Genomic DNA, 12,946 nt, shown 5'->3' on the forward strand with positions numbered 1-12,946 from the left:
TAGTATCATACTCCTTATGAGTGTGGATAAAAATTTCCATTTCATAAAAAGCGTTTATACTCTCTTGAGTTTCAATCCTTGAAAATAATCGGAATGTGGAAAATGCACACATTCCTTAATATTTTATAAGTATTTACCTACCGTCTCAACTATAGCTTGGCTTAGAGAACCTTCACAACAGGATAGCACAGAATAGCGGCATTTTTATCAAAATGGGTCTACATTTTTCCAAGGAATTTAGTGACTCCTCTGAAATCACATCTCGGGTCTGCGGCTGTCAGGAGGAGAGCAAAGAATGAGGGGGCGCAGTGCATACTGGGTCTTGTAGTTCTGGTGCCAAAGGAGAGGGCGTGGCGTGGCACGCTGGGAGTTGAAGTCCAATTGTCCCGCGGGAACTCCAAGCAGGCGTAATGTGGATTGTCTATCAGAGACACCAATTACAGATAGATACTTTCCCTTGGCTCTGCGCTTGCCGTATTGGTGACCTAGGGGTGGCGAACAGTGGGGAAAAAGGATGAAGTGGAGCATGGCTCTGTGGGCCGTTGATGTTGCTACGACTAATCAAAAGGATTTAGTGCCCCGGAAGTGGCTGACCTACTGGGATCGAAGGGGGAGGCCTTTCCTCTTACTACGGTGGCCGGGGAGCTCGAGTGTCTGTGGCTGCGGCGCTGAGGTCGGAGCGTCTGCGTGTGTACTGGCTGCTTTTGGGGCGGCTGCTGCTAGAGCTGGAACATTTCCCGGGTTGGTGGCTCCTGCACATTTTTTACACTTCTCCAGTTCTGTTTCGGTGAGGGGCGATTTGAGCCTAGCGGAGTCAGGAGAAGGTTGGGACTTAGTGTTTCTGGTCCCCAAATGACCGGGTTTTTGGGGGACCCTGCCCTCTGTGGAGATCCTGTGGCCAACTGTTTAGGCTCTCTTTGAGGATTTTGGCGCCTCCCTCATCTACTTTCTAGTGTAATTTGTCTTCTGACCCCTGGCCCTTCCTGGGCTCCAAACCTAACAAACCGTAAGCCTTCCTGTAGGCAGCTGTTCCCCTCTCCTTGTAGCTTTTCTTGGTATTCCAGATACGACCTCTTGTCCCCTAAGCTATCGCATCCGTTTAACTTTTTCCCATTTAAAAAAAAAAACAAACAAACGAGAGAGAGAAATGAAAATCAGAACCAAAAATTAGATTCTGAAGGTCTCAATCTTCTCATTCCTAATACCTTTCCTCCTTTTTGGCCTTTGTTACTTCTGCAGACCTTAACACACTCGCTTGAATATCTTTTTTTTTTTTTTTAAGATTTTATTATTTATTTGGGAGAGAATGAGATAGAGAGAGAACATGAGAGAGGGGAGGGTCAGAGGGAGAAGCAGACTCCCCGCTGAGCAGGGAGCCCGATGCGGGACTCGATCCGGGGACTCCAGGATCATGACCTGAGCCGAAGGCAGTCGCTTAACCGACTGAGCCACCCAGGTGCCCCTCGCTTGAATATCTTAATGCCTTTCCATCCAGACATTAACGTTCACTCCCTTTTTCTGGTTCTCACGCATCCTCAACGCTTCCACCTCCATCCCATCTAAGGGCTTTATAGGTTGGAAGTTCGAATACATTCTTAGGATGACTGGTGAATCTGAGAGACGTCAGTGGTCAACTCGGCATATCTCTGCTTATAGAGTTTCTATTTATTTAAGATTTCTTTGGCTTCCATTTTCGTTTTGTGTTGATTATTTTCCCACAAGGGGTTTGCTGCTACTCTACAGTTAGAGGAGAATACCTTGTCCGACAGCTCTTTGTATCTGAATTACTTAGGTGGGATATTTCCCCCCTCTATTCTTAGTCGGGACATATATCCCCTGTGGAATTTGCAATGATTTTGTGTCAGTTAATAGCAGATAGACACAAGGGAATGCTCTTTCTTTCTTGCTTGCTTGTGATCTCTTAATTAGATAATGAGTCATTGAAAGTAACCAGAGGGATTGGAAAAGCTTTAAAAGGTAAAGTCTATGTATGTTCCAGTTTACAAATTAATAAAGCTTCTTTCCTGAAGGAAGAGTTTCTAATTGGTACAATAATCTGATGCTATATTGATTTATCAGTTCATTCTCTGTAAAATTTTGGGAACGGTTTAAAGTTAAAAATTAGCCAATATAAGGAATTGATAATGGAGTAAAAAAGGTTTAAAAACCATTTAACTAATGCTCTTTTTCTCTAAAATGGAATGCAAATATGTTGAAAAATTTATTTGTTGTAATTATTTGTGGTATATATTTTTTTAAGATTTTATTTATTTAGGGGCACCTGGGTGGCTCAGTCGTTAAGCACCTGCCTTCTGCTCGGGTCATGATCCCAGGGTCCAGGGATCGAGCCCCGCACTGGGTTCCCTGCTCCACGGGAAGCCTGCTTCTCTCTCTTCCATTCCCCCTGCTTGTGTTCCCTCTCTTGCTGTGTCTATCTCTATCAAATAAATAAAGTATTAAAAAAAAGATTTTATTTATTTGAGAGGGAGAGAGAGAGATGATAGCAAGAGAGCACAAGCATGGGGAAGAGGGGAAAAGCAGGCTCCCCGCCCAGCAGGAAGCACAATGTGGGGCCTGATCCCAGGACTCTGGGATGATGACCTGAGCTGAAAGCAGACACTTAACTGACTGAGCCACCCAGGCGCCCCATGGTGTATTTTTATTTTTTTTTTATTTTATTTATTTATTTATTTATTTATTTTAAAGATTTTATTTATTTATTCATGAGAGACAGAGAGAGAGAGAGGCAGAGGGAGAAGCAGGCTCCCAAGGAGCAGGGAGCCTGATGTGGGACTCGATCCCAGGACCCTGGGATCATGACCTGAGCCGAAGGCAGACGCTCAACCATCTGAGCCACCCAGGCGCCCCCATGGTGTATTTTTATATATTTTGATACAGCTGGTAAAACAGCATTGTATACTCTTCACTAATACTTTGTAGACAGAAATTTTTGTACTTCCTGGCTTTATGGGGACTGTGTAACTCAAATAAGTTTGCAGTTTTTCTTTTCTTCTGATTATTGCACTATGGAAATCCTAATAGTAAAACTTTTGTTCTTCTTTGAGCAGTCAAATATAATCTATACATGTCAGTAAAATATAAATACTTGTACCCTGTCAAATTGGATTATTCCTAATTAGTCAGAAATGCTTTCAGCCATGCTTATGATTTGGAGCTAAATATATATTTCAGATTTAATTCACTCATAGAATTCTTGATTGGATAAACAATTAAGAGGCTAGATATTATGCAAACTTTTGATATTTTTCCTGAGATTTTATTCATTTTGTAAGCATTTATTGAATATGTCTTGCTATTTAACTATTGTCAGAAAAATCATCAAGGGCGCCTGGGTGGCTCAGTCATTAAGCATCTGCCTTCCGCTCAGGTCATGATCTCAGGGTCCTGGGATCGAGTCCCGCATTGGGCTCCCTGCTCAGCAGGGTCTGCTTCTCCCTATCCCTCTGCTGCTCCCCCTGCTTGTGCTCTCTCTCAAATAAATAAAATCTTTAAAAGAAAAAAAAATCATCAAAACATTTATTGAGAGCATCCTCTTGTCCTCAGCTCTGTACTAGATGCTGTTAAAGCATTATTGGATTTAATCAATATAACAACTCAGTGAGCTGGTGAACATTATTTACATTTAGCAGATGAAGAAACTGAAGCTCAAACAGTTCAAGTCATTTCGTTAGTCCAGTTCGTTTTGACTCTTCCCACTATACCACAGCTGCAAAGATGTGTTCTCTATCCTGGAATATATAAGGAACATTAATTCAATAAGTATTTTTTGAAGCAGCTGTTATTTGGTACATGATATACGTTATCTGTTGCTGGAGATATAACAGTGAACAAAAGAGACAAAAGTCCCTGCTCTTGAGGAACTTACATTATAGCAGAATGTATGGGATGTAAACCTTGCCTTCAAGAAGCAGCAAGTACAACCAATATGCTGCATTAGATTTTATGTGTTTTAGAATGTTAAAGTTGAGGGGCGCCTAAGTGGCTCAGATGGTTAAGCGTCTGCCTTCAGCTCAGGTCATGATCCCAGGGTCCTGGGATCGAGTCCTGCATCGGGCTCCCTGCTCAGTGGGGAGCCTGCTTCTCCCTCTGCCTCTGCCTCTCTCTCTCTCTCTCTCTCTGATTCTCATGAATAAATAAATAAAACATTTAAAAAAAATGTTAAAGTTGAAAAGAGAGATTAACTAGGAATGATTTAACGAAGAAGATGAGATTTAATCTAGAACTAAAGTAGTGACTGTAGATCTGGTAGGTAGAAACGGGGAGGAAAGTGATTCTAGCTTGAGGCATAAAAAGAAGAAAATTCTGAATTGTAGGGGAGAGATAAAAGAGGGAAGGACAAATAACTGGACTGCTTTGTATCTTTAGTTCCTTGCACACACAAGTGCACAGTTTTGGTTGAATTTGAAACAAATGTTTAAATGAATGAAGCTCTGACAAGAGTTCAGATATATAGCAAGGAGGAATTAGATAGATCTAGTGTTATTTTAGTGGGACTGGGAGAAAGGAATAGATTTGATAGCTGTTGGTGAAAGAACCAGTAGGTTCTGTTAATATTCAGTGTTGGGAGTAGCGTGGTGGCCAAAGGAGAAAGGGAGGCTAGATTACCAAGTTTGAACTGAGTGGACCAGGTGTGTTATTGATTTACTTATTTCATCAAATCATGAGATTAAAAAAAAAATTCCAAGATGCACCTTTGTTTTATGAACCAGTATGAAAGAAAAAAATATTGCCAATGTAACAAAGATCGTCAACTATAAGATGTATTCATTTTCAGAGTTAGAATGTAAATGTATGATCTAGAAATGATGAAATAAAGTACTCCTTATGGTTGGTGGACCTTATAACTAATTTTTTCTGTTTATAAATAAACTTGCAATCTTTGACATGCATTCAATCATTTAGCATTTATTAACTGGGCAGTCTCCTAGGTCACAATGATGAAATGGTGAGTAAATACAATTTCTACCCGCATAGAACATATTGTATAACTGGGGAGGCAGACATAAATCAAATGTTCAAAGAAATTTAAAGTTTGCAGTTATTTAAGTGCTATAAGAAAGGACTTGATGTTATACAGAGGAAAAACTGCTTACAAGAGGGACAGCAGTGTAGATAGGGAGAGGCCAGATGAAAAGATGAAAATATCCTGGGCAAGATGGTGGTGAAGATGGAAGTGGGTGGATTTAGAGATATTTAGGAGGTGGAACTAGGTGATAGACTGGATGTGAGGAATGAGGGAGAGGAAGGTGGTGCCTAGCTTTTTGGCTTATGTAATTGGATGGATAGTGGTACAGTTCATTGAGAGAACACTATAGGATGACCAGGTTTGGGGGGACATGGTTTGTTTGTTAATATTTTTTTATGGTGGCATCAGTTTTCAAGGTTAATTTCTTGTTTTTTTCTTTTATGTCATTGTTTGAATTAAGTATACTTGAGGAATGGTGTACCTGAAATAAATTTTTTCAGTGTTTTTTTTTTTTTTCTTGAGTGAGCAGGGATAAAGTTCTAGATGAAAGCATTTGGAAATATGTTGGTATTTGTTCTGAATTTATATGTAACATATTCAACCATATATATGAATAGGTATATGATCTTTATTTTCACGTGGGATTATGGGCAATAAATTGGGCATCTGGTTAAATTCTAACTTCATTCAATTAGTGTATATGTAAATTTAAATGTGTATTAGGGAAGAAAGACATGCTCTTGATTTTTCCTTGAAATGTCTCCTTTGTGTAACTTTTGATAGATGTTGAATCAATACAGTCAGTTTATTTTTTAAATTTTATGTTTCATAGTAAAGCAGTAGAATGTATAGAGCAGAGAGCATGGCCTCTGGAGTCAGACTGTCTAGATTCAAGGTGTGTTTTGCTATTTACCAGCAATATGACCTTGTAGAAGTTATTTAGTCTTTCCAAGCCTTTTTCCCCCTTAATCTATAAAATGAGGATAATAATAGTATCTGCATTATAGAGTGGCTGTAAGGATTAAATGAGATGATATATGTGCATAGGTTAACAAAATTCCTGGTATAGAGTTTGTGTTTATTATTGTTACAGATATGTGGTCTGAAATTATCTGTGTGTCTGTAACAACATTTTCATTATAGAGATCCTTATAACTAAAAGATCTCAATTGGAGAAAAAATTTGCTTGGTTAGTCATATTTGGATTTGGAGTAAATATTATGTAAGATAGTTTTGCTGATACATAATTGTCCTAGATGAGTTAACACATGTCCTCTTTTAAGTATTTTCATTAGAGATTATGTTTAGTCTACAGCTATAATAGGAAACTAATGGTGGCTTGGTTTGTAATTACTTATTATTTGTTAGGATTATTACTTTTATTTTTAGCCAAACCTTTCTAAACCTCATACTTGCTTTTAGTGCTTATGGAAAGGATAAAAAAGTAGTTAGACTTAATAAAGTCTGATCAGTCAATTTAATTTCCACCCTACTTTTTTCTCCCAACATTTTTCTTTTGAAAGTTTCAAACCTAGGGCGCCTCGGTGGCTCAGTCAGTTAAACGTCTGCCTTCAGCTTAGGTCACGATCCTGGTGTCCTGGGATCTGAGTCCCTGCTCAGTGGGGAGCCTGCTTCTCCTTCTGCCCCTCCCCCCACTTGTGCACTCTCTTGCTCGCTCTCTCTTGAAAAAAAAAATTCTTAAAAAAAAAGAAAGTTTCAAACCTATGAAAAAACTGAAAGAATAGTACAGGGAGTAACTGTATATCTTCTGTTTAGATTCAGTAGTTGTTAACATTATACCTCATTTTGCTTTCTCTCTCTCTAAATACACACACATCGCATGCTTTGTTTTTCTTGCTGAACCATTGGAAACTAAGGTGGAGTCATCCTGACACTTCACTCCTAAGTTCTTCATCATATATCTCCTATGAACCAGGACATTCACCTACATAGCTGTAATGCTGTGTGCACACCCAAGTAATTTAACCCTGATTGATAATACTATCTAATGTATAGGCCATATTAAAAATTTGAATTTACCCAGATGTTTATCAGTAATGTCCCTTAAAGCTTTAAAAAAATACTTAAAAAATACTTCCTATTGGGGCACCTGGGAGGCTCAGTCGGTTAAGCATCCAACTCTTGATTTCTGCTCAGGTCATCATCTCAGGGTCCTGGGCTTAAGCCCCACATTGGGCTCTGTGCTCAGTGCAGCGTCTGCTTGTCCCTCTCCCTCTGCTCCCCCCCCCCACTTGCACTCTCACTCTCAAATAAATAAATAAATCTTTTAAAAAAATCCTTCCAATCAGAGATTATGAATTTTCTTAGTTGTTATGCCTGTTTTCTTTTATCTAGAGCAATTCCCACCTTTTCTTTTTCCTCCTTCCTTTTTTTTGTTTTTGTTTTTGTCTTTTGGTCTTTCAAGACTGACAGTTTTGTTGAAGAGTCCAGGCCATTTTGTTTTGTAGAATGCCTCACAAAATGAATTTGTCTGATTGTTTTCCCACAATTTCAGGTTAAGTATTTTTTTAAAGACTGTTACATAGGAGATATTGTAAACTTTCCATTTCACCACTTCAGGAAGAATATAATGGCAGTTTGTCCCATTATTGGTAATGTTAAGATCAGTTATTTACGTTAGCCAGATTTCTACATCCTAATGTTATCTTTTCCCTTTTGAACTTAATAATTAATCTATGGGGGAAATACTTTGAGATTGTTGGATATTCTGTTTTCCAACAATTTTTTTTTCTTTTTTTTTAAAGACTTTTTTTTTTTTTTAAGATTTTATTTATTTATTCATGAGAGACAGAGAGAAACAGAGGGAGAAGCAGGCTCCCAAGGAGCAGGAAGCCCGATGCGGGACTCGATCCCAGGACCCTGGGATCATGACCTGAGCCGAAGGCAGACGCTTAACCATCTGAGCCACCCAGGCGCCCAACAATTTTTTTTTCTATCCTTGGTTTTAGTAGCCATGGATCTTCCTTACCTGAATCAATCATTGCATTGGTGGTTGCCAGATAGTGGTTTTCCAGTTCTCTCAATCCTACATGTTTGTTGACTATCTTCTCTGAAGAAGAGCTATTCTTCCTCTCTTCTATTATTTAGTATCACTATGTACCCAAGAATTCTTTAAAAAAAAAATTTATCGGTTATAAATCTGTACCATTCTTCTTCTTCCCTTTTCTTCCTCTTCTAAGATTTATTTATTTATTTATTTTTTAAAGATTTTATTTATTTATTGAACAGAGACATAGCGAGAGAGGGAACACAAGCAGGGGGACTGGTAGAGGGAGAAGCAGGCTTCCCGTGGAGCAGGGAGCCTAATGCAGGACTCAATTCCAGGACCCTGGGATCATGACCTGAGCTGAAGGCAGATACTTAACTGACTCAGCCACCCAGGTGCCCCTTCTTTTTTTTTTTTTTTTTTTGAAGTAGGCTCCACGCCCAGTGTGAGGCTTAAACTCATGACCCTGAGATCAAGAGTCTTATGCTCCACCGACTAAGCCAGCCACATGCCCCACCATTATTCTTTTTGATGATTAAATTATCTCAAATTTGATTAGTCAACTTCAAGCCAGTTGCTGTGGCCTTTGCATACGTTCACCTTGGTATTTGGGCACATTATTATTTTTTTGTACAATAAGATGTTCTAGGCTCACCTTGTATATTCCCTGCCTAGACCTGGATTAGTCATTCTACCATGGAGTCCTGATTCAATTTAGTTGCAGATGGTACTCAGAAACCAAGATTTGGGCATTGAATATACTCATCGCTACTGGAGTATCATTGCTTTAAAAATTTTTTTTTTTTTAAGATTTTATTTATTTGAGAGAGAGAGAATGAGAGACAGAGAGCATGAGAGAGAGGAGGGTCAGAGGGAGAAGCAGACTCCTTGCTGAGCAGGGACCCTGATGTGGGACTCGATCCCGGGACTCTAGGATCATGACCTGAGCCGAAGGCAGTCGCTTAACCAACTGAACCACCCAGGCGCCCCTGGAGTATCATTGCTTTTAGGTCCTTTAAATGGATACACACATGCACACACACACACACACTTATAGGATACCTTCAATTCAAATTCAGAACCACAAAATTCATCTTCACCTTCTGGCAGTTCATATTTGTATCTCCTTTTTCCTACAGGGAAAATTTTGATTCAAAACCATATCAGTATATTTACTCATCTAATCTCCTGTAAAACACTTAAGATAGTTTTGGTATTACTATACTGATATTCTTTCCAACAACAGATTTACCAATTAAAGATTTCTTTGCCATTTTATGTCCTTAGACTATATCCTGCTAAAGACCTATAGTCAAATTATGTGTTCAAAGTTATTTGTATTATATTTTCTGTGTGATTATGTTATCAGCTTAAAATATAAAGTTCCTACTAAACTACATTTTAATAGACTCTTTCTGTAAAATAAGTTATCTGGTAAAATGACTAAAGTAGCCATAATAACTTAAAATTTTATCATAATATGTGTATTGTTATAGGGAACTCTAGAACAGTTATATCACGTAGAAAATATGCATTTTTTAATCTTTGTAAAGTTTTAAACCCTTAGCTTTATTTTCAAATTGATATACGGTTGTTTAAAATTAGAAATGGGAAAAGGACATTCAACAGTTCCATTTGTAAGCCAAAACAGTTGTGTGTGTGAACATTTTAAACAATGCTCTTTTGACTGATGATACAATTCAAGCATTAATCTTTAACAATAGACATAATTGTTGAGGGTACTTTAACTCCTTCCTAAGAAATATGGCTAGTGTTATCCTTATTTACACCCAAAATAGTAAGATTTATATTATTTGTGTGTCCTTGGTCTTTGTATTTGAAGAATCCCAGTTGTGACTGTATGTGATATTTTTCTTGTGTGAATATTCTCATTGGAAAGGGGAAAAATATTTCTAAATAATTGTAACATTTTATATTTCATTTCTACTGTGGGACATAACCATATTACATCTTAAGTTCTGGTTAGTTATAAACATCTTGCATTTTAGAATGTAAATTTTATTTACTTATTTTATTTATTTATTTGTCAGAGAGAGAGAGAGCACAAGCAGGGCGAGCGGCAGGGAGAGGGAGAAGCAGGCTCCCCAGTGAGCAAGGAGCCCGATGTGGGACTCGATCCCAGGACCCTGGGATCATGACCTGAGCTGAAGGCAGACACTTAACCGACTGAGCTACCCAGGCGTCCCTAGAATGTAAATTTTATGGGGACAGGAACTGGGTTTCATGGCTCATTGTATCTCCCATAGTACCTTACAAAAGTAACCACTCAAGTACTCGATGAATGAATAAATGTGATATTTTGTGTTTAAATGAGGTATAATTACTAGTCTCAATAATATGGATGCGCCTTTTTGTAGCAGAAGTAACTAGTGGAATGGGACTTGGAAAAGATCTTGTCCATATTTACTTGTTAAACAAACCTCAAAATCAGTGTGTCCCAAACTGAATTGATGTTGCTAGTTCTACAATTCAGCTTGCTATTTATATCTCATTTTTTTTTTGAAGATTTTATTTATTTATTTGACAGAGAGAGACATAGCGAGAGAGGGAACACAAGCAGGGGGAGTGGGAGAGGGAGAAACAGGCTTCCCGCGGAGCAGGGAGCCCAATGCGGGGCCTGATCCCAGGACTCTGGGATCATGACCTGAGCCGAAGGCAGATGCTTAACGACTGAGCCACCCAGGCGCCCCTATATGTCATTTCTTATCCCCTGATCAGTATCCTGTTTGAGGTCCTCATTACCACTCATATAGCAGTCTTCTGACTAATTGAAGGAATTGAGTGTATTTAATGTGGAGAAGAGATGATGCAGTCTTTATTTTTTTTACGTTTTTTTAAAAAGATTTTATTCATTCATTTGAGAGGGAGAGCACACACACATGTGTGCGCGCGTGCGCGCGACAGCGCGCACGCGTGCTTGCGCATGAGTAGGGGGAGGGGCAAAGAGAGAGGGAGAAGCAGACTCCCCACTGAGCAAGGAGACCAATCTCAGGACCCTGGGATCATGACCCCAGCTGAAGGCAGATGCTTAACTCACTGAGCCACCCAGGCGCCCCTGGAGGTCTTTAGATATCTGATGGGTTATCAAATGGAAGACATATTAGTTTCAGAAGGCCCAACCAGGACCAGTTGGTGGAAATTATAAGGTCACAGGACTTTTGGTTCCAAATGTCTTTCAAGCAAGTGAAATTGTTTAAAATTAGCTGGAATAATACAGTTATGTGGATACTCTAGAACAGTTATGTTAGTAAAGAAAAATAGTTTAAATAAAATAGTATCAGGCTTTTAAACTTACAGCTGAATTTTTAGCTCAGTACAGAACTCATTAAGCACTGAACTCTGTTTTGGAGGCGTTCACTCAGAGGCTGGGTGAATGCACTTGGCTAGGATGTTGTAAAGGAGATCTTGCTATTGTATGGGTGGTTGAACCCAATTAATGATTAGTGAGTGAGTTTGAACCGGATAGCAGATTAGATTCCTGGGATGGGAATGATATTTTTTTCAATCTTTTAAGTTTACACATTTTCTTTCGCTGCTTTCTTTCACTGTTCACAGGTTAGGGGAGATTAGGGATAGATTGGAATGTATGGGTAATATATGGGAAAATGGTTAAGACCTGTTATTAATATTACTACTTACTGGTTAACTAAGTACTTTGTAAATTCCCTTTCAGTCCTGAGATTCTGACATCCCTCAGTTCTTGTAGAGGTTAGGTTAATTTTGTTAATGATTAAATAATTTGACCCTGTATGTTGCTTCTTATGCAGACTGCTTATTTCACCACTTGCAAAGTTGCATTTTAAAGTATGGAGGCTCCAACCATTCATAGTTACCTTGGACCTGTCAGAGGTTACCTGACATAATTAAAATTTAGTTATCAAACTAGAGTAAATATTATATGCTTCCTAGAGATAAGATCAAGGAGATCAAGGAATGCTTAAAACAGCCCAGATTTCATTAATACTTCTTACTATAATTTTAAGTAAGTGATTGAAGTCATTTAAACTGCTTATATCCCATTTAGATTGTTATGATGACCAACTTTATAGTCTGTGAATGTGTAATATTCCGTGCTGCACAAACGGAGTTTTTTTTTTTTTAATATTTTATTTATTTATTTTGACAGAGAGAGCACAAGCAGGAGGAGTGGGAGAGGGAGAAGCAGGCTCCCTGCTAAGCAGGGAGCCTGATGCGGGGCTCAACCCAGGACCCTGGGATCATGACCTGAGCTGAAGGCAGATGCTTAACTGACTGAGCCACCCTGGCGCCCCTCAAATGGAGGTTTTTGATTGTAGGACCTTGGTACAAGTCACGTGTGAGGGTAAATGAACGCTCAGTACTTAGTTTCTTCTTTTTAATTTTTAGATTTAAGAGAATAATGCATAAGTAGTACATTTTATTTGAGTTGTCATTGTAAAGTAGCTGTGCATTGAATTAGTGTTTTTAACTGGAGGGTGTATTCCTGAGGAGTTGTAAGAATGTTTATAAGCTGTATCCTTGAGGCAAAACTATCTTATTAGTCCCTTATTAATCTTTTTGCTATCAGCTCTTTTATCCCTCTTTTGTTATTATTATTTTTTTAAGATTTTATTTATTTATTTGAGAGAGATAGCGAGAGAGAGAGAATGAGTGGGGGGTGGAGAGGGAGAAGCAGGCTCCCCAATGAGCAGGGAGCCTGATGTGAGGCTCAATCCCAGGACCTTGGGATCATGACCTGAGCCAAAGGCAGCCGCTTAACCAACTGAGCCACCCAGGTGCCCCTTATCCCTCTTTTAAAAGCCAGTTTCTGGGGCGCCTGGGTGGCTCAGTCGTTAAGCATCTGCCTTCGGCTCAGGTCATGATCCCAGGGTCCTGGGATCGAGCCCCGCATTGGGCTCTCTGCTTAGCGGGAAAGCCTGCTTCTCCCCCTCCCACTCCCCCTGCCTGTGTTC

At 39.1% G+C, this 12,946-nt stretch overlaps 1 protein-coding gene across 7 annotated transcripts in view; it reads left to right on the top strand.

The window, feature by feature from the left end:
* The first annotated feature begins 433 nt into the window (after positions 1-433).
* ATG4C (autophagy related 4C cysteine peptidase) overlaps positions 434-12,946 on the top strand; it is an 88,099-nt gene continuing 75,586 nt past the window's right edge. For 2 of the 7 annotated variants that reach the window (XM_081818533.1, XM_081818535.1), the window contains exon 1: positions 435-741. The gene's annotated coding sequence lies outside the window, so the exon portion shown is untranslated. Of the gene's footprint in view, positions 788-12,141; positions 12,337-12,946 lie in introns of all 7 variants that reach the window. The other 5 variants (XM_081818534.1, XM_081818536.1, XM_081818532.1 and 2 more) reach the window with 5 other exon arrangements.

This window comes from Leptonychotes weddellii, chromosome 4 (assembly GCF_054177405.1).
Source record: "Leptonychotes weddellii isolate Sample4059 chromosome 4, ASM5417740v2, whole genome shotgun sequence".
Lineage (NCBI taxonomy): Eukaryota > Metazoa > Chordata > Mammalia > Carnivora > Phocidae > Leptonychotes > Leptonychotes weddellii.